Source organism: Protopterus annectens, chromosome 6.part0, assembly GCF_019279795.1.
Source record: "Protopterus annectens isolate FY-2018-M chromosome 6.part0, PAN1.0, whole genome shotgun sequence".
Taxonomy (NCBI): Eukaryota; Metazoa; Chordata; order Ceratodontiformes; family Protopteridae; genus Protopterus; species Protopterus annectens.
In genome coordinates this window covers 295,839,469-295,861,097 of record NC_056737.1, presented here as the reverse complement: position 1 = coordinate 295,861,097, position 21,629 = coordinate 295,839,469, and the positions used below count along the sequence as shown (strand labels likewise).

Genomic DNA, 21,629 nt, shown 5'->3' with positions numbered 1-21,629 from the left:
CCCAATGCAACAGTCTTGTGCTTTTCAGTATGCAGTACTTCGGCTGTTAGTATATCACAACCAGCAACAAGATGTGCAACTGTTTCCAATTGTTTTATAAAACCTACATTTGTCTGTTTCACCCATATTTCAATGGACTTTGTAAACCAAAGTGTATGTTGGGCCACCAATATTAACCTTTCATCTTTTGGTTTAAAATCACTTAACCATTCCTGCATTCAATCCTGATCAACATGAGGTTGTTCCAAGAGTTTTCTATACTTGCAACTATATGCATTTTCCACATTTCTTGTCTTCTCCTCTGATCCTTCACCTTATATGCTTTCATTATTCAAGCACAATCAGTTGCTATTGTTTTTTTTTAATCTACTTCTGGTTTGATTTCTATTCCCACCTCAGCAGGGAAGTCGTCTTAGACTTACTCTTCTCATGTTTTAAAACTTTCACTATGTTTGGGTTTTGTGAGGTCAGCAAATATGTATGCAGTCCTGTGATTGCAGATCTATACATGTAATCAATTTCAAGGAGGCCCATACTTCCTCCAGAATGGGGAATATATAGTCTTGGTATGCAGTAATTTTTATAAATCATTTGATAAGCATGAAGCATTCTTTTCGTTTTCCTATCCAAATGATCCAACACCTTTTGGGGCCTGTCAATCACTCCCAAACTGTATGTTAGGACAGGAAGAGCAAATTGGTTTATAGCTTGGACTTTGTTCTTAGATGTCAGCACTGTTTTCAGTACTAATTTTAGTCTTCTAAAATATCCTTTACTAAGTTGTATTTGCATGTGTTCATATTTTATTGGTGATCTTTCATCAATTCCCAAATATTTATACACTACTCCTTGCTCAAGTTCTTTTCCTGCCCTAGACTGATGTTTTCTTGGTGCTGCAGATTTCGTGATTCACAGGTTGCTTTTGCACATTTATCTAGACCAAATGACAGTCTTTTATTATCCGAAAAAGTTTTGACCACTTGCAGTTGTGTTTTCAGTTCCTCTTGTGATGAACTATACAGTTTTAAATCATTCACAAAAAAAAGTCTTTACACTTTATTTTCTGGAAGCCAAATTGTAGCCATGATCTAATCTGTTAAATTGACAGTTTAATGGATTAAGGGCAAGACAAAAGAGCAACAGTGACAGTCATCCTGGAATATCCCCCTTTCAATTTCTATCCCCGTAGTAATAATCATTTTGTCATTTATTATGGCTTAACTGCAAAGTGGTTTGCCACTGTCTCATGGTTGCTGTAATGTAATAGATCAGTGTAGAGTGTATCTTATACATATAAAGCACTGTTTTATCCATGAATGTGGGATACTGTCAGATGCTTTTTGTAGTCCATCCATGCCATACTTAGATTCTTCCCCTTTTTATAGTTCTCCATTATGACTTTAACAAATTACCCTTTGTTCCATTTGACTTTCTTTTGTTATGCTTTTGTTCTATTGCCATGATTGAATTTTCTTCTAAGTGATTATAAACTTTGTCTGCATCAATTCCATTGTATACTTTATGCATCATTGGAAGGCACGTTATTGGTCTATAGTTTTTAGGATAGTTTGCAGGTTCGGTGTTAAGTACCAGTATTGTTTGTCCTGTTAAACAGGTTGTTATCAGTTTGTGGTATGCATATAAATAGATGTAAAGTTGTTCTATCTCACTGTTCATTCTTTACTGATGGGTTTGGAGCCGATCCCTCAGCTCCGAGTCGGCACCTACTACAAAGATCGACGATTTCAAGTAGCTTGAGGCCATGTCCCTATCCCATGATGCACCCTGAGCTACCTCAGATCTAGTTTGCTGCTGCAACTGATTGGAGGTTCTTGCCAGCTCGGGCCAGTAAAAACTTTTATATCTTTTTATTTACAAAAATTATTGCTAGTTTACTGTGTAAATACTTAGATATTTAGATTAGATTAGCTCCTAAAGCTTTATCTGTAGTGTTCCCTTCCCTGTGTGCTATCTTTATTATATATTTGGCCTCGTTTTTTCATAGGCCTATTTAAACTTCTATTTCAGTTTCTGACTAAAAAAAAATTTGTTATTCTGCGACCCTTTTGGTTACATATGTTATTAGTATAATGTTGTGTGTTTTCTAGTGCCTTTTCAGTGACCTTTTGCCACTTTTTTCTTAAAGAATAATTATTAGTCTTAGGGGTGCATTTATTAAGCTTGTGTGTTATTTTGGCTTGTAAGTAGTTATAGTTAGCCTTGGTTTTAAAAGCTTGTATGTGTTTGTGTGTCTGTAGTTACAATTAGCCTGTTTTTTATTAGAAGGCTTATCAGTAACTTTATTTAGCCTTAGTTTGAAGGGCTTGTGTGTGTGCGTCTCTGATTACAGTTGGCCTGTTTTTTGTTAGAAGGCTATTCTATATTGCTGTTGTTGGGTGTGTCCATTTTTGCTGTGGCTGATGACAAGGACAAACACCCTAAGTCTAGGTTTAAAAAATGCCCTAAATGTGGGCAGAAGATGTCTGTTACAGACTGCCATGTGAATTGTGTATACTGCTTAGGTGCCTTGCACTTACAAGAGACATGTGCTGTATGTTATTCCTTTTCATCTAGAGTTCTCCAAGAGAGAAAAAGGAAGCTTATAGATAGAGGTTTGTTGAAACCTTCCTTTCAGGGGGCTTTGAGTGACCAGGATGGCTCTAGTAAGTCCTCAAAATCCTCCAAGACTTCTGGAGAATCAAAAAAATCTAAAGAGTCTGTGACATCGGCTCCACAGGTCTCGGAGCCCACTATCTTCTCCTTTCGGAGCCGGTCCCCGGTCTTGGAACCAGTGTCCGAAACTTTTAAATAGCCTATTCTCCAGTTGGTACCATCAGTCCGATTATCTCGATCTTCTGTGAACCTGTCTGATTTGGATGTAGATTGGGTGGTGCAGAAGCTTTTGCAGGCACCAGTCTTTGCCAAATTATCGGCTCCGACCCAGATGGCTTCGGAGCCAAAGACCTTTATACCAGCTGTAGCTATTCCTCCTCCAAGCCATACCAGTTCATCGGAACCGGAGGAGTCGGACCTGCTGATTGTGGAGCCTTTGGAGCCGACGCCTGCTCCAGTGTCTTCAGCTCCGTTCACTCTGACGTCCTCTGTGCCAATCGAGGATTCTATGAGCTGACACTCTCTGGTTGGGTCTGGGGAGGATAGTCGAACCGACTTGTCGGTCCCGACTTTGCATCTCAGAGCTTCAGCTCAGATGAGCTCAGCTCTTACCTCTGGCTCAAAGCCCACTGTTCCAGTGCTGGGGGTATCGGCGCTTTCCTTGGATCCTTCGGACCCTTCACATCGGAGCAGAGGTGCTTTCGAAGACATGAGGAGAGTTATGTCTCCCAAGGCATCCTCAACTTCGAGTCTGGCTTCTTCATCCCCTCAAACACCTGTGTCTCCTTCTGCCTCACAGATCCTTCCCAAGCGCAGAGACCCAGAGCCTCAGGAAGCAACATTGGGTGGCCCATGCTCTTCTGAGACCTCCCCAGAAGCTCCCACTGATGAGGTTCCCAGTAAGAGAGTGTGTAAGAGGAAACAATTGGACTCCCCTCAGGAGTCATTAACATCCCCCTCTGAGGATATCTTATTTGCTGAGATACTGGAAATCCTTAGGCAGAGGGGTGATTGGCAGTCCACCAACCCTACTGAGGATGAGTCGGTCCTCCTGAAGGCTTTTGGGTCTCAGCCCTCCACCTCTTGGGTGTTTCTGCCCTTTGATGAGCTGATGCAACTAGTCTCACGAAGGGCGTGGGAGTCTCTGGATACAATGGACCCTGTCCCTAGGAGGCCTAATAAGTTATTTTCTGCCCCCTAGGTAAATCTTTCTTGACAAAAGGTGTGCCAGTTTATGCCATGGTGGTGACGGTGGCCACCATAAAGGAAATATCTGAAACTTCCTCGTCTATCCATCCTCCTAACAGAGACTCCAGGATCATGGATAGATATGGGAAGCACATGTTTAGTTCAGCGACTTTTGCTCTTTGTTTGCTTAACTATTTAACGCATTTTACCAGACTACAAAAAGATCTCCTTACAGAGCTGGGAGATGCTCTTCAGGGTGCAGTAGCTGCAAAGTTGCCACCCAGCTTGCTACCCTCAGTTCTATAGTGAACTTGTTCATGCACCTCATTTAATAGGCAGCTGATGGAACCATAGGGCAGCGGATATAGGAGTTGCTCTTAGGAGATGCTCCTAGATGTGCTTGTATCCTTTTGCGGAGCCCTTCAAGTCATCCTTCGTGAATACCCCCTTTGATGGCTCGTCCCTTTTCGGGCCTAAAGTCAAGGAAACCTTAACCAGGTGTGAGCAGGATGGAAAGACTCTGTCTGCCGTCTGGGGTCCGTTTTTCCACCCCCTACCAGACCCTACTCCAGGGTCAAGGGGGAGGAAAAATGTGGTTCTGAAAAGCCCAAGGAGACTTTCAGGACACACGTGGTGAATCCTCTCCAGGGGCAGAGGAGGGGGCAATAACGGAAGATGCCACCCTTGTGGCAGAGGAGGTCCGCAACACCAGGGCAACACAGATAATTTCTTTGGGAAGCCCTACCAGCACTCCTGAAAGGAGGCCCGACTGTCCTGCTCTGGAGGCAGTTGGGGGTCGCTTATCTTTGTACCCAGATGCCTTGCTCAAAATAACAAATGACTACTGGGTACAAACTATAATTTCCAGAGGATACTTCATCCCTTTCGCCACACCCCCTCCACCGACAAGGAAAATCCAGGACATTCCACCCAGTTACAGGGAACAAGCAATAGTAGAGGTCCAGACATTGCTAAGAAAAAGAGTCCTCCAACCAGTCCCAGCAGGCCAGACAGGATCCGGAACTTACTAAAAATTCTTTTTAGTTCCAAAAAAGACAGGGGACTTGAGACCTATATTGGACCTCAGCAGACTAATCAACTCTGTAAAGAAAGAGAAGTTTCGGATGGTTATGCTTCAGTCAGTAATTCCCTTCCTAGGGAAAGACAATTGGATGTGCTTGACAGATCTCCAGGATGTGTATTACCACATAAAAATGGTCAAGCCATGCAGTGGTCATCTGCGCTTCCGGCTGGGAGCCAATCATTACCAGTTTCGAGCCCTGCCCTTTGGTCTCACTACAGCCCCCAGAGTGTTCACCAAATGCATGGCAGTGGTCACGGCTCACCTCAGACATTTAGGATTCTGGGTGTTTCCATACCTAGACGATTGTCTCCTTACCGCCACCACCAGACATCAACTCGTTCAAGTGAGGGAGTCCACTGCAATCAGCTGGGCATTATGATAAATTCAGAAAAATCTGCCTTGCCGCCATCACAGCATATCGTCTTTATCGGAGCAGAACTGGAGACCACCACGCTAAGACTTCCAGTAGAAAGAATCTTACTTCCCCATCAGCATGTCCGCATTCTAATATCCAAAAATAAAGCACCAGAATCAGAAGTTCTGAAATTGTTGGGTATGATGGCAGCAGCAATTCTAGTCATACCACTAGGTCATATGCACATGTGGATACTACAATGGCTGTTGTTCACTCAATGGTCTTACCAAGAGCTTCCCATGTCTCGCATGATAATGATCACAAGTTCCTGCAAAAAGAATCTTCAGTGATGATTGACCTCGCTTCATGTTACGATAGGACGTCCATTTGTGCTACCCTCTCCAGCCACATTGACCACGGATGCTTCCCTGATAGGGTGGGGAGGCATTTTCAGGGAAAGACAACCCAAGGTACATGGACCGATCAAGGAACATGTCAGCATATCAATGTCCTAGAGATGAGAGCAGTACTTTTGGCATTGCAGTACTTCCAGGACTCTCTTCCTCTGGGTACGATTGCAATTCAGATGGACAACATGTCAGTGGTCTGGTATTTGAACAAACAAGGAGAAACCAGATCTTACCCCCTTTGTCGCGAGGCCCTCAGAGTATGGCAGTGGGCTATTTCCTCCCAGCACCTTCTGTTAGCAACGCACATCCCGGGGAAATCCAACGTGACAGCAGACAAGTTGAGCAGAGCAATTTTATTACCCCACGAGTGGTCCCTCAAGATGGAAATAGTAGAAAGGATATTCTGCAAGTGGAGCCAGCCTTGCTGCAACCTTTTTGCCAGTCACATGAACACCAAATGCAGAAGCTACATTGCCCTGATTCCCCCTCTGGGAGAAGCCCCAAGGGATGCACTTGTTCACGATTGGCCCCCGGGTCTCCTCTACGCATTCCCACCAATCCAGTAGATACCCAAGGTATTACAGAAAGCCAAAGCCATGGGAAGAACCATCATTCTAATAGCTCCCTATTGGCCTCACTAGATTTGGTTTCCCTCCCATCAACTTCATCTTTTGGAGGATCCCTGGATTCTGGACCCAGGTCCAGACCTTCTGACGCATTCGTCGGTGGAACTTCATTCCTCTTTGCAGTCCCTGAAGCTGACCGCTTGGCTGCTCCAATTCCCATCATAGCCAGGTTCCATAACCTTTCCAAGGAGACTAAGCAAATTCTCCTATCATCTCATAAATCCTCTACGTGGAAGCTGTACCTCAGCAAATTGAAACAGTTTTCTATATGGGCCTCTAAAAACAATATTGATCCTTACCAAGCCCCTATGGCCTCTATTCTAGATTTCTTAACCATGATTTTCAGTAAAGGAGCTGCAGCAGCAACAGTCCACATTCAACTAGCTGCCATTTCTAACTTTCATCTGGGATTTGAAGGATTGAATATTATGTCACACACATTATCCAAAGGCTTTCTCAAAGGGACCTGTCATATTAGACCACCTGTGAAAATCTTCCCGTTTTCCATGGAATCTAAATTTTATGCTTTCCCACATAATTCTTCCACCATTTGAATCAGCTTCCTCATGTGACCTCAAATTTTTGTCATGGAAAACCAACTTTTTAGTGGCTATTACTTCTGCCCGCAGAGTGTCAGATCTTCAGGCCTTACCCATTAAGCATCCATATTTGATTTTCCATGCTGACAGTTTCACTTTGAACAAACCCCTCTTTCTTACCCAAAGTTTGCACTGAAACTAATCTCAACCAAATTATTGATTTGCCAGTTTTCTTCCCCAACCATTCCAACAATTTAGAGTAGATGCTGCACAAACTTGATGTTCACAGACAGCTCAGATTTAATTTCGATAAAACAAAAGATTTCAGGAAATCAGACCAGCTTTTTTTTTTCATTCTCAGATTCCAGGAAGGGTGCTGATATTTTTTATTTTATTATTTGATGTAATGCATAATAGATCCTGATCATACCTCTCAACCATACCAAGTTCTTTGGTATTTACCAGCTTTGAGGGCAAAATAATGGGGTGCCATGAATTCCCAAATGACCCATTCAGTTCCCGAATTTCCTGGTTTATTTTCAAATTTTTTCAAAGTTGGTGCTGATGTCGTCATGTGCGGGACGTGTGCTATGACATCAGCTTCGTGAAGCAAACTGCCATATCCATTAAAATTAAATTGTTGGGCAGAACTACACAAGAGACTGTGGGCTTCCATGGAAGTGTGAAAACCAAGGGAAAATGTATATCCTTTCCTGCATTTGTGACCATTCCTCTTAACTATTTTCTATTACCATACTGGAGCCCTGCATGATTTTACTTTAAATATGTCTGTGACTGTCCCTTATAAAATGCATGATTTTATGAAAGAATGCCGTGAATCAGTCACGTAATACTGTTAGAATATACAGTTACAGAGCTGTTATTCTTCAAAATGCAAGTTAATACACACTCTCTTCTATTAATTTTGAAAATATTTAACAGCAATTAAAAGTAGGTAACAAATCAGGGACAAAGGTTTACCTCTCACTTGTTTTCAAAGGGTACAAGGAACTACATAATTGTGTACTGCAAAGCAATGAATTTGAAAATGTTAGGAGAAAACTTATTTTATAATTCTTTAAAATGATGCAGAAAATTAGGATATTATTAACACCTTAATATGAAGTGAAAGAGCACAGATTTAATATTTAACTATAACAGCAAATTTGAATTTTGGAAAATAGACAAAAGAATGTACCAGTGGCAGCCTGTCGGAATTTGGCTGAGGCCCTGAGGGGTGGGCTTGGACGGTGTGTGTACACGCTCTTTCTCTCTGTTTACATCTATGTACATTCGTAGTTCGTAGTCATACGTGGTTGAACAGTTTAGATTTGGATTTATATTAGTAGGGGTAAGCGGGTGGGCAACACAGCAGCACACAGTAGCTACCAGCGAGCCGTTTACTATATTAATATTTAAGCTAATGAGGCTGCTGAACTCCGAAGCAAGTACTATTCTCCCAGTGGAATATTACTTAGTCCTAGACCCAGACCTAGGAGGTTCAGGGCAGCCAGATCACTCACAGCACAGGTGGAGGATGAGAAAAATTATCTCCAGCTGTGGCTCGACTTCCTACTGTTCCTCCAGGTAAAAGAATTAAAAAAAAAAAAAAGAAAAACACGACTACTGAATTCATTTGGGTCTTTTGAGTATGATTGTTTTTTGGTGTGTATTTTGTGACAGCATAGTATTTCTTCAGTGGTGCTGGTATTATTTCTTGGTGGTATATATATATATATATATATATATATATATATATGTATATATATAAAAGGTTTTGTTCATTTTGCAATTTAGTTGTGAAATGGGTAACTGTGCATTATTAACCTGAGAAGTAGTAAGTAGGTAGGGAGTTAGATCTAGAGGGTTTTTGTAGAATGTAGGTGTCCTACTGGCTTTTTGGATTTTTCTATCCCATGTAAGGATGTCATAATCTGGTGGAAGACTTTCTTCATCTTTTCTTTCTGTGTACTCCATACCACGTTCACTGAATTTTTTGTCCATGTTTAAGAAGGAATCCCTTTGTAAATGAGGATAAGTCAGAATTGGGGGCAAGGTAGGTTAGCATAGTGACCCAATGTGTATCAAGGGCAAGTAGAGCAGGGACTACAAACAAGGCACAGTATGCTGTTACAGAGACAATGCATAGCCTTGTAATCAGGCTGGACAAGCAGTAAATGTGTGTGTATGTATATACATACATGCACAGAGAGAAAACAGTGGAAAAAAGGAAATAAAAGTAATACTATAATAGGGGAGGCAGTGTAATTACTAGGAAAGAGAAATGGAAAAAGTGTGTGTGGATTTAAACTAGGGGCTGGACAATGAAGACCGTGGAGAAACTGGAAAAGGTAAAGGTATTTAGTGTAGAAAAAATGCCAAGGGCATCTTTTTGGAATACAGCTGAGATGCAAATGTTGCTTGTGCTAGGATTAGTAGCATGCAGAGAAATAATTATGATGTACTTCTTCCTTTTACCAGTGTCCTGTTTTAATGGTAAATTGGTTGACTTTAAAAGTGGGCTTTTTTGATAGCTGGTCATTATTTTGCCAGTTTTATGCTTTATGGATGACTTGCATACAAAAACACTGTGTGATATTGCACATCCAGTGATTCAATTTTAATTGAAAGTCATTCAGAGGTATCGCTTGACAGAAAAATAGAAATAGTCCTTGAGGGTGGGCTTTTGGTTGTCCAAAGAGCATTTTGCCAGTTTCCTGATGTATGGGTGACTGATAGGCCAGTTAAATATCTGTTTGATTTAGACTTAGAGGAAACGGTCACAATATAAAAGGAGCCATTGACCCTTCAGCACTAAATGTGGTTTGCAGGCAATGTTAAAACTTGTGTAAAGAATTTGTTCTGGCAAAGAGAGGTGTGCACAACCAGTGAGGTTTCTTTATTAAATGGCAACATGTCACAGGAATTTACTTAAACTGCACCACTGATCATGGAATACTTTGGGAGATTTTGTTCTTGTGCAGCTTTCTATGTATAAAACAGACAGCAATAAAGAAAAACATAAGTATATTATTATTGCCAGTATGCTGAGAAATTTGAAAACCATGCCCATCAATGATATCATATCATGGAGAACTGTTCTAAATGTATATATAAATTTCTTATGTAAAACTTAAATGTTAGATCCCAGGCTGAGTTCATTTACCATTTCATCACCACATCATCTTTTTCTTCTGCTTAATACATTTCTGACTCACTCAGTGATGCAAGTTATGTTGTTATTCATTATTCTTATTGCCATTAATTCAAGACAAATTGTATTTGTTTTGCACAAGTTCAAAGTTTGATGCAAGTCAAATATTAATAAAAATGAAACAGTATTGTTCTACTTATTTTGTGTATATTATTTTGTCTGTTCTTCAGTTTGTGTATAAACATTGGAATCCCACAGTTCCACTGGAGTGTGTGGGCGTTACATAATTATATATGCAAATTTTATGTTAATCAGCATACAGATTTTTGGCCTGTTGTACCTATTTTACATGGGCCTTTGTCCTGATTTTTTATGATTCAAAGTTGAGAGGTATGATCCTGATGTGTTCTGATACTGCACATTGCATTTGTCATGTCTCTCGTTCTGAGTATTTTTATCTTTTCCCTCTTCTTTACTCTAAAAGTGACACTTCTTGTCTTAATTGCTTTATAGTTTTGTCTTTTGGATACTTCCATGATGACATTTGATTTCTCCCCTTCCTTTCCCTCAGTGCCCTGTGTTTTTGTGGTAAGACTTTATCTGTTATTAATTTAGCTGCATAGTAATATATCCTATTTACTTCTGTTATATCTCTTGATTTCCTATGAACAGCCCTGACTACTGTGATCATTTGTTTTATCAAACTTCTAACGTTTTGGGTTTTATGGACTTTCTGTAGTCCTATTTCTTTCATTGATTTTAATATGTCTGTCCATTTTGTATTAAATCAAGGAATTCCTCTCTTAGATCATATTATTCTAAACTGAGGGCACATTCTTTGTTCTCCATTTCCTACGGGCATTCTACAGAACGTTCCAGAGCATTTTCCTGTGCTACATTCTCTTCAGATGTTCTTCATGTTTCACTGTTGCAGCCATCACATTTGGGTCATCTGCTTGCAGCAGCCCTCAGTTGGCCTCATTATCAAAGTCTTGGGTCCTGCATTGGTTGCTGTCTCATCTTCCGTGACGTCAGGTAGTCAGGGGTATAAAGCATGCAGCCGATGCCATTACATTAGTCTTTCTTGCCATGCGGTGCCTGAAGCAGAAGCAGTTTGCAAGTGCCGGTCGACTGACTCCTGAAATTTTCATTTTCAGTTTCAGAACCGAATTCTTGAACTAAAGTTAAGTACCCTGTTGGGGAAACTTTTTCTTGCTCTAAACTGATGTCAGCAAAAGTCAATAATTGTATTTCATGTGGAAAGCAAATACCACATAAAGATTTTCATTCGTACTGTATTCCTTGCCTAGGCCCTGACCACGACGTACTTCACTGTCAGTTTTGTGCCTTATTTAAGCAACAAACTATTCATCTTTGATATATTTGCGCTTCTAAATATTTTGGTACTTGGTTCAATTATCCAGATATGTCTTCGATAAGCCATCCGATTACCGACATTCCGAAAAAAAGGCAAAGATAAAGACAGAGACAGGCCGCCTAGGTCCAAAGCTGCCGACGACGCTTCTCCTAAGCCAGTCGCCAGTTCGCCGGTACTCAGTGAGTCGCTTTCGCAGCCCGATACCCGCTACTTCAGATTCACAGGCCTCTTACTGAGACCCATTCGGAGTCCGGTATACCGCAAGATGCTTCAACTGTGGAACCTGCGGATGTCTCTATCTTGGATGGGTCCGGAGCCGCTGTGCAGGCACCAGCTTCTGAGGGTGTATTCAGGCCTACTGACTTGCATATTAAACCAATGCCATCTTCTTCTTCAAGGCCTAAAACTTGAACCGTGCCTAGAAAACCGACACCCAGACCGCATGGTTAGGCCTATATGCCTAAAAAACAAATTATAAGAATTGCTGAAGACATTATTACTTTAATCAGGGGAAGCCAACCTTCCCCCTCTAAGAGACCTAGGACTGAATTTGCTTATGATACTTCTGACCAGGATTCTGAAATTTCTGTTTCCTCTGATGACCAGGATTTGTTACCCTTATCTACCTATGAGGATTCTGATGCAGAGGACTCTATTCCCTCTGCTTCCCTTCCAGAGGATTTCTCTTTTGGTGAAACCTTGCATATTCTTAGGGAGCATTTTTGCTGGGAAGCCAGGATTGCTCTGACTCTAAAAAGAGGCTTAGGGATTTCCTACTCCTGCCCCAACACAGGCCTTTAGCTATCCCCCCCTGTACTGGACATTGTTGATGATGCCTTTTCGGAATCTAGCTTGGCCCCTGACTCTTTACCTCCTGCTCCCAGAAAACCCGATAGATATTACAGGGTTCCTGACTCTCACAAGTTCCTTTTTAAAAATCCTGCTGCAGATCCTGAGACCATTTCACAGGGAACCAAGGGCATTAAGGCTACTACTGCCAAAAATCCTACCCCCTCTGATAGAGACTTCAGGGCGCTGGATAGATGGGGTAAGAATGTTACACTTCTGCAACCTTGGCCATTAGGGCCTTAAACTGCCAGTTTCATATGTTAAAGTATCAGCAGCATATTATTGGATTGCTTAAACAGAAAATGATGGTGATTCCTGACTGTGCTGAAAGTAAGGATTTACAGGATTTAATGCATTCTGCTGAACAAGTTGGAAAACATACTTTGCAATGTGGTTTTGATTCACTAGAGGCATCTTGCAGGGCTGCTGTCTCTGGGTCTGTACTTAGAAGGCATGCTTGGCTTAAGGTGCAATCTTTGCCAGATCATGTTAAAGCTAAATTGCTGGATGCTCCCTTAAATCAGGACCGCCTGTTTGGCAACAAAGCAGAAGTTGTTCTTAAAAAGATGGAGGAAAAAGCTAAATCTATGCAAACTGTTAAAGATTTCCTACAAGTACAGCCTCCAAAATTTAGTAGGCATTGGCCCTCTAAGAATTGGTCGTTTCCTGCCTCTTCCAGGCCGTCTCACTCCAAACCCAGAACCAGCAGAACACCAGGCTTCAGTCCCAGGATACGCACAGGACTAAGCAGTGGGGGGCTCCCACATTCAAATCAGGGAGTAGTAAGACTCTCCCTATAGTAAACTGTCTCAATGACTTAACTTTAAAACTTTCAAGCTCTTCTCAACTGACTGCTCCTTTAGGGGGAAAGATTGCTCTGCAGGCAAAAAACTGGGAACTCGTTACCCAGGACAAATGGGTTTTAAATATAGTTTCCCAAGGATACATATTTCACTTTCACACGTTACCAACCCCAAATGGTTGGCCAGATCTACCCCCAAATCAGTGGGCAGAGGCTCAAAAGCAAGTCCTCTCTCTCTTAAGCATAAAGGCTATTCAAACTGTACCAGAAGAGGAAAAGGGACAACGTTTCTACTTAAGACTTTTCCTGGTACCCAGAAAAAACATGGCGTCCTATCCTGGACCTTTCTATCTTAAACACCTTTTTGGTGATTTCAAAATTCAAGATGCTAACTCTTCACCAATTACTTCCTCTGCTAGGCAAAGATGCCTGGTTGGCAACACTGGATTTAAAGGAAACCTACCTGCACATCCCAATCAGGGAATCTTGCAGAAGATACCTATGCTTCAAAGCAGGCTACATGCACTATCAGTTCTCTGCACTGCCCTTTGGCTTATCTACTGTGCCAGGGTATTCACAAAGTGCCTAGCTCCAGTCATTGCATTTTGCAGGCAAAGAAATATTCAAATATACCCATACCTGGACGATTGTCTAATTCAGGCTGAAAGCCAGGACATACTTTTGAATCATCTGGCATTTGTACAAAAGGTGCTAACTTGTCTAGGTTACACCATAAACGAAAAGAAATCACATCTGGTGCCCTGTCAACAAATTATATTTCTGGGAGCGAGCTTGAACACAACTTCCCAGATGGCCTTCCTCACGCCAGAGAAACAAATTCATTTGACAACTTCAAACTAATGGCCACAAAAACCCTGCTGTCTGCAAGGCAAATACTGCAAGCCTTGGGGTTCATGGCCTCCTGCATTCTACTAATTCCATACGCAAAACTGCATATGAGGAAACTACAATGGTATCTAAAAAGCCTATTTTGTTATCATTCTCAGGATCTAGAAGCAATGATTCCTATCATACCTTGCCTACGGTTAGAGTTCCTTTGGTGGGCAGAGGCCTGCCACCCAAACAAGGGACTACCATTCACTCTACCCCCCTGCCGCCCAAACCCTGACAACAGACTCATCAGACTATGCATGAAGGGCTCACCTGGCAGGGAAGTGCATTCAGGGCAAATGGAACCCAAGTCAAATGCACCTGCATATCAATCAAAAAGAAATGTTAGCTCTACAGATTGTTCTGACAGCCTTCAAGGACCACATTCTTCCAGGACAATTAATGGTAAAGACGGACAACACCACTGTTATGTGGTACATAAACAAGCAGGGGGGTACCCATTCTTACCCTCTCTGCATACTACCCATGGCTCTGTGGAACACAGCCTTGAGCTACCAAGTGCATCTACAGGCTCAATTCCTGCTAGGAAAACTAAGTACACTGGCAGATGAACTAAGCAGAAATCTCATGGACCCACACGAGTGGAAACTGGAACCAAAGATATTCAACATGTTGATAAACAAATAGGGGAGCCCAGATATAGCCCTGTTTGCCTCCCTCCAGAACTACCAATTGGACAAATTCTGCCCAAGGACTCCCCTCAAACAAGCTTGGAAAGTGGATGCTGTGTCCTTCAGCTGGAAAAATCTATCAGTTTATGCATTTCCTCCTCTGCTTCTCCTCTCCAAGTACTACTAAAGATCAAACAGGACAAACCAACGATGATACTGATTGCACCAGACTGGCCACGCCAGCACTGGTACCCCCTCTTGTGCAGTGCGTCACTGCTGGCTCCATGGCACCTGCCTCAGACCCCTACCCTGCTGTCACAGCAGGAGAGCCAGATTCTGCCCCCACAGCTTCAAACCCTGAACCTGGCAGTCTGGCTAATTACCTAATTTCTTCGTTACCATCCCTCAGTAAACAAGTGTTGGATGTTATTTTGGAGACAGGGAGACCTAGTACTAGAAAATCTTATGCTGAAAAATAGAAAAGACTCTATGCCTGGAACCAACTCAAAGGATGGCCACAGCAGTGCCCAATTTATCTCAGATTCTTCAATACTTAACTGAGATGCTTCACAAGGGCCTTTCTTTTTCCTTAATCAAAATTCACGCCTCAGCCATTTCAGCTCATTACAACACAGAATCACCCCTCTTCTCTCACCCACTGCTCAAGCAGTTCCTCGGAGGGGCCAAAAACTTAAGACCATCCAGGGAGCCCCAACTGGATCTACAAACTGCAAAAACCAAACTATCACAGTTATCTTCTCCAGAAAAAGAGATTACCTCTAAAAGACAAAGAACACTGAAACCACAAGAACCATCCAAACCTAATCCTAAGAATAAGCCTGAAGGGGCTCTTACACTTGATGACCTAAAATCAGCACTCCTACCCATACAAAGTGCCATTCAAAGTTTCTCAGATCAACTAACTTTGGCATCTCAATTGAAAAAATAGTAGAGAGGCTAGATCAGGCTGAAGCAAAAACAGCAGCTAATGAAATGAGAATTGAAGAAATACAAAAACAACTAAATAACAAAGAAACTGCCTTAAAAGACCTGTAACAAAAACTTATTGACCTAGAAGCAAGGAGTAAAAGAAATAATATTCTCATAAGAGGAGTTCCAAAATCAATAGACCAAATGCAACTACCAAAAACCTTAATGGAAATATTTTTTCCCTACTAGACAATAATCCTACAAGTAAAGGCATTGTAATTGAAAGATCTCGCAGAGCTCTTCGAAGGTCACAAAACCCTGCTAATCCTAGACAAATATATGCCAAATATATACCAAAATACTAAACTGTTAGCATGTGCAGGAAATATTAAAAGCAGCAAAACAAAAAGGCTTCCTGAACTGGAAAGGAAACCCTCTGTTTTGCCCAAGATTTCCCTATGCAGATAAAGCAAGCAAGACAAGCACTTACACCCTTTTGCTCTTATCTCATCACAAAAAAAATAAAATTCCAGATGAGATATCCCAGTGTACTATCTTTCACTTATAAAGAGCAAAAATATACTGCTAATGCACCAACAGAGGCTACAAGTGTCTTTTCTAAAGCTTTTGGTGAACTTCCAAGCCTTTAACTTCTAAAATGAGAAGTAGCGAGGGAGAGGGAAAAGAAGTAGCAAGGGAGAGAAGGGAGAGAGAGAAAAAAGAATAATAACTTTTACATTTCTGATATACTCTCTGCTATTCTAAAAGAGCCATAACAAACCACGAGTTATTTTCACTTCACCCATTTCCTAAAAAGCTCACTGAAGTTGTAGTACCCATCTCAAACAGGCTGGAAGCAGCTTGAAGACCTAAATCAAGCCATAACCATTGTTGCAACATTCCAAAGAAAGGATTGTAACATCTAATTGAGATGTCCATGTAAACAGCAAGTTGAACTTTTTGGTCCTACCTCAAATCAATGGCTAAACGGGGGACAGATTTAACTGTAACACACCTCTCAAGCCGACTTCTTGCCGCTTGCATCCTCGGAGCTCTACACTGGGAGAAAATAAAATGGACTATTTTCTGCTTAATTTCTGAAGAAAATAAAGGGAAACAGGATGGAAATCAAAAATAAAAGAGGGTGGGGTGATTTATTGTAGCTGCCAACAAACTAACACAGTTTTTTTTTTTTTGCTCTCTCTCTCTCTCTGTCTCTCTCTCATTAGGATATCAGAAAGGTAAAACTTATAACTTTGAGTCACTGTTGCTTCTGTAAAGTGTTAAAAAGCATTTTAATATTGATAGAAATAAACATCGTACAGAAGGATGTTGATTGTAGTGTAACAAGTGGGAACAAATGCCATCAGGCTCTGAATGTCCGACTGCGTAATGAATGTAATCAGGTTGTGTATTTTCCCACACCAGTATATGTAAGGCCAAGTAATCAAAGGAGAGCATGACCATTACTGTACAATACATATCATATATCAGACAGGGTTAAGATTTCTGTACATGTGTGCATGTGTGTGTGTGTGTGTGTGTGTGTGTGTGTGTATGTATATGTATGTGTATATATATATATATATATATATATATATATATATATATATATATATATATATATATATATATATATATATAAAATGTGTGTGTGTATATGTGTGTGTGTATATGTGTGTGTGTATATATATATATATATATATATATATATATATATATATATATATTTTTTTTTTTCCCCTCTCTTTCTCTTCTTACACAGTAATTGAAATTGGTTACAGTATAATCATCTACTAGTCATGTAATAAATAATCTGTATAAGCCCAAAGTAACTTTCTGATGATAGTAATGCATGTTCTCTAGAATACAGCTTCTGTTTTTGCTAAAGGAAAATACACCACAAGTTAGAAAGGAGACATGATATACCTGAGACTAGTTAGTTGTGCTATAATGTCACTAGGGGTGCCTAATGAAACTAATGCTTACCTTATTACTAAGGTCATAAATACATATGCTGTCATTGGTACTATTTGGCTTATAATAGATAATGTGTATATGCCCAACATAACTCTCTGATGCTGTGATGCATGTTCACTCGAATACAGCTTTCGTTTTTGCAAAACGAATATACAACACGGTTTAGAAGTGAGGCATGGTATAGCCTAGTCTAGTTAGTTGTGTTATAATGTCATTAAATGTCGCTTAATGAAATAATTGACACCCTTATTACTAAGGTCGTAATCCATATGGTATCTGACATTAATACTTCTAATTATCAATAGATATTAAATAAAGGTATATGTTGTTTAATAACTATCCTTATTTTTCAAGATATGTAAAATCTGGTCCTACCATACCAGAATCAGGAAAAAAATATTATCCTGATAAATGGGGCAAGGATGTTGAGAGTGTTTTTTTTTTGGAGTGGTTTTTCACATCTTGTATTGCTGAGTTTATTATGTATATTATGTATATACGTTTTTCTTACAGTTGTTACTATTTCAAACAAACCAGTATGCTCCTGCTCTAGTACTTAGAATACTGTTTGTTCTTTTATATAGTCTCTCAGATGTAGTAGGTATGTGGCTAGGCACAGTAGGGGTAACGAGAGACACTAGGGCCGCAATAGATTCAATAATCCTCATCTACGACTTGTATGTATGCACATTCATATTGGAGAGGGAGTCTTCCAAGTATTACATTTATTTTTCTAGAACTTATACTCACTATATGTCAATGTGTGAAATAAGCTCTTGGAATATCAGAGGCCTACAGGATAAAAAAAAATATATATTATTACACTTAATTTACCAGTCCAACTCAGACATTACCTTTTTACAAGAAACACACTAGCTAGATGTGGATTGGAATAAAGACAGAGATAAAAGATGGATTTCTTCAATTATTGCCTCAGGGAGGGAGACTTACTCAAAAGGAGTAGCTATTCTGATTAAAAAAGCTTTTAAAGAAAAGGTAATAGATTTGGGTACGGACAAAGAGGGTAGGTGGTGCTACTTTAAAACCATCAACTCCATATCAAATAGACCTACCATTTTCCTGAATATATATGGACCCTGTGCCAATCAACACAAATTTATTATACAAATATACAACCTGCTATCAAAATTTCCAAATCATGAATATATAATAGGAGGTGACTGTAATATGGTCAATGACCCTGCAAAAGATAGAACTAGCAAAAACAAATTCCATAATAAGAGAGCATTGAGAGCACTAGAAGATTTGAGGCTAGACTATTGCCTGTGTGATCCTTACTATACAAACGCCCATTCCACCAATATGTGCACATACACATACTACTCTCCATGTTATAAGACCTGGTCTAGGATTGATTTTTTCTTAATTTCTATCTCCTTAATCAAATATAAAACTGTATACTCATCTTGTCTAAGATTCTTCACGGATCACTCTAAGATAACTATAAATATAACCCCAGTAACCGACCCATTAAAGAATGAAAAATCCTTCATTAAACCCTAACCTCTTAGACAAAGAAGAAATGATAAATGATATTAACAAAGAATTAGATTCAAATCTGTCCCTTTCTGACATCAAAACTGACATTATATGGGTGGCATATAAGGCCAAAATTAGAGGATTACTGATCCAAAAAGCCTCCTACTATAAAAAAACTTACTAAAGAAAAAGAAAACTCGATAAAAGATGAAATCCATAAAATTGAAGTATCGCTCCAACATAAATTTTCACCGGAATTGAAAAAAAAAACTCCTTGCCCAACAAAAAGAACTATGCACGCTCCATTCTCAGAACTTATCATTCCACGAAATTAAGCTTCTAACTAACTATTCACATTGGACACAACAACCCTCCAAGCTTCTGGCAAGATTAATTAACATATATCATATTCCCACAACAATTTCACAAATCTTATACAATAATGAAATTTACATGGATACTCAAGAAATAAGACAGATATTTGAAAAATATATAAGGAAATGTATGGACCTCATAATACCCATTCATTAGAGAACTTTAACAATTTCATCAAAGATCATAAATTCCCTAAGATTGAAGACCAACAAGTGTTGCTTTTAGAAGCTCCTTTTAATACAGAGGAAATCGCAGAAGCAATAAAAGGCCTAAAAAGTAATAAAGCACCAGTCTCTGATGGATTCACATAAATTTTTTACAAGTCATTTGCTCCTAAATTGACCCCCATCCTATGTGTAAAATCTTTAACCATATAAGCAAGCATGGCTTCCAAGATTTGTACCTAAACAATTCTAAAACTATATTTATTCATAAACAAAATACGGACAATACCAACCCATTTAATTATAGACCTATCTCCCTCATAAATGTTGACATTAAAATCTACTCCCTGGTCCTAGCAAATAGAATTAAAAAACTATTAACTTAAATTATATCACCAGATCAGTCTGGCTTTATGTCAAGGAGACAAACTTGGGATAACACCCTGACCCTCGATGTAGCCATACATCTTCTTGAGAAAGGCAAATCTCCTAGATACCTTTTGGCATTAGATGCTACTAAAGCTTTCAATAGGGTCAACCTTGAATTCCTTTTCTTGACTCTAAAACAATTTAATATCCCAAATACATTTATAGAAAAAAATCAGAGCACTATATAAGTCTTCTTACACCACATTGGTCATAAATAAACTTGTCTCCAATAAAATAAAACCAGTAAATGGTACAAGACAGGGATGCCCCCTTTCCCCCTATCTTTTTAATCTATATATAGAGCCCCTATTCATCTACCTGGCGCAAAAACATTTCACCATATACCTAAAATACTTAATAATAAACTTAATCTCAGCATTTGCTTGATGACCTGATCATTTATTTTCAAACACCTAACACAGATCTGGGTAAGATTATAAAAACAATCAGCATCTTCTCAAAATCCTCCAACTATGAAGTAAATCCATCGAAATCCCTCATATTTCAAATCAACCTATTAGGACAAAATCTCCTCCCTCTCCCAGGCACAGAAATTAAAGTTAAAAAAGCATTCCACTACCTACAATTAACTTTGAACATAACCAAAAAGACTTCTACCAAAATAATCTTCTTAAAACCTGGACTAACATAGAAAATGACTTGGACAGATGGAAACTAATGAAACTTTCAGTTCTATCAAAAGTGGCAGTAATTAAAATGAATATTTTACCAAAAATATTATACCAATTTAACGCTACCAGCGTTATTATTCCTACCAACTTAAAAAAAAAATCAATAAAATACTAAGTTCTTATGGTTTCCAAAAAACCCAAGGATAGCTATAACAAAACTCATTTTCCCTAAAGACAAAGGAGGTCTGGGGTTACCAGACTTTAAACTCTACTATGATCTAATATGCGCAAATAGACTAATTTTAATAGCCGACCACATCCCAAAATATGCAGAATCCTTTCCAAAATGGGTTAATGTATGGTACGCTCATGTTTTAAAGACTAATATAAATCCTAAATCCATACCATTTATAGATGGATCTAACCTAAAAAATATAAAACTTCATGCCTCCATTAAACCCAAAATCAAAACCTTTCAATCGCTTCTGTCAGACCTACAACTAAAAAGTGCTTTAACCATATTACAGCCAATACACTTTAACCCAAATTTAAAAATAGGAAATGAAATGATTAACCTAGATCAATATCCACAAATCAAAGATCTTACAGTCTGGGATCTATACAGACTTAAAAACAGGTCATTAAAAGATATCAAACATCATCTCAACCTTAATAACAAATACACAATAATACTGAGACAATTGGTGGAAAAGATATCTATCTTCAGGGACATCCCACAAGAAACAGAAAATGTAGTAACAAACAGGCCTTAGTCAAGTTCTTAAAACTTCCAAAAAAAATGCTGTCAGCTACATACAAGTTAAGCACCTTTATAAAGTACCAGTCCACCTTTACATCTGCTCAATACTGGAAAGACAAGAATCCAGAAATAACTAATGCTCAGTTTTCACAAGCATGGTTTAATACAAATACTCTGTCTACATGAAATTGACTTACACCCAGTTAATGGTCAGCAATAATGCCTGCTATACGCCAGAACGACTAAATACGTTTTTCCCGAATAACTCGCCTTTCTGCCCCATCTGTCCATCAAAAATAGCAGACTTCTTACATATCCTCTGGTATTGCAAATTTGCA

General features: G+C 39.5%; 1 protein-coding gene across 2 annotated transcripts in view; it reads left to right on the top strand.

Annotated features, from left to right (window-relative positions):
- RFFL (ring finger and FYVE like domain containing E3 ubiquitin protein ligase) overlaps positions 1-21,629 on the top strand; it is a 692,085-nt gene that overhangs the window by 104,617 nt on the left and 565,839 nt on the right. The window lies entirely within an intron of this gene.